The sequence below is a fragment of the Siphateles boraxobius genome, unplaced genomic scaffold (genome assembly GCF_051911475.1).
Source record: "Siphateles boraxobius isolate OS27281-9 unplaced genomic scaffold, OSU_SipBor_1 13, whole genome shotgun sequence".
NCBI classification, from domain to species: domain Eukaryota; kingdom Metazoa; phylum Chordata; class Actinopteri; order Cypriniformes; family Leuciscidae; genus Siphateles; species Siphateles boraxobius.
In genome coordinates, this window is record NW_027508733.1 from 9,844,790 (window position 1) to 9,846,217 (window position 1,428).

Sequence of the window (1,428 nt, forward strand, 5' to 3'; positions counted from 1 at the left end):
GTAGGATACTTTATTATTATAAAGTGCAGAGGCCGTGAGTGCATAGACGCTCTGCGTGAGTGGTATTTATGTAACGTAAAAAACAAGTACTCTAGGGGTCGCTGTTTGACAAAAACGGAAATCCTGCATAGTGTGCCTTTAATAGTATTTTTATCTAGCCCCCTATTTGCGACTGCATAACATCTTAGTTAAAGTCAAGTTAGTCAGGAATCTAGAATCCCACCAGATGTGCCTCACGCTCCATCTAAACTGGGAGTATGTACTTAACCCTGGACGCAGATTTGCAGAAACATAAGACTTCACTTAATCTACTTGAGAACATATTTTCAGAGTAATTCAGAATAGATTCAAACGTAACATTTTATTATGTCAGGTATATATCATGCCAATTACATAATCAGTTCAAAGATAATCCAATAACATCAAATGCTCAGAGATAAAGAGTAAAATATGTACCGGACTCATTACAAATCGGCTGTTCTCATTACAAATCATAACCAGACCGAGACAGAAACTTCGTTTACATGGAAACAATCTGCACCTTTTGAGGGCAGGGTGCCATTTGCCTGGAAGAAGACACACCCTTCTCTGTAAGCAAGATATTTCTAAACTCTTTCTAAACTTGTATTACCATTTTTTTTTTTACTTCTGTGGAGAATGAGACATTTTTTAGTACCAGTCGCACTGAGACATTTCAAATGATACCAAACATGTATAATACTGTATGATAATTATTCACATTAAATCATACGATTTTGGGTGAATTTTGGTGATCTCAGCATGGGAGAGAATGAACGGGGGAATAGGGAAGGAGATGTAGAGGATGATACTGAGGTGAGACTTACAATGGTGATGCTAATTTCACAAGAGAGATTTCACATGTTGATTTCCTTTGTTTTCTCACACCGTTTGGAGGTTTTCGCCTACTTGCTCCCAATTGGAGCACAAGCTCCTCCCACTGAGAGATTTCCACGCAGAAGTGATGCTTAGTTTCTTATCTTGTAGTTTCTTATCTTGATGCATATGTAGATAAAGAGTCTGAGCTGTGCATAGAAACAGGAAACGGCCCCTCACCAAACTAAACACACATGCTCTAAACACCCGTTCTCTCTCGCACAAACAAGTTTGTCCACCGACAGATCAAACACCATTTCTGAAGACATCCGACCGCAGATGTTTCATGTATGACTCAAAAGCTGAACTTTAGTCAATCTTGTAATGTGAGGTGGCTGACGGTTTTTACTTTGTACTTTATTTTTTCCACACAATTGAATAAACTGAATATAAACAACAATTTTTAAATCACTAGGGGTTAGACTAAATTTCACAGAATATTCTTCTACTTTTGTATATTAAACACAACTATTTATTATCATTTGGGCATTCATTTATTTATATATATATATATATATATATACACACATAAAT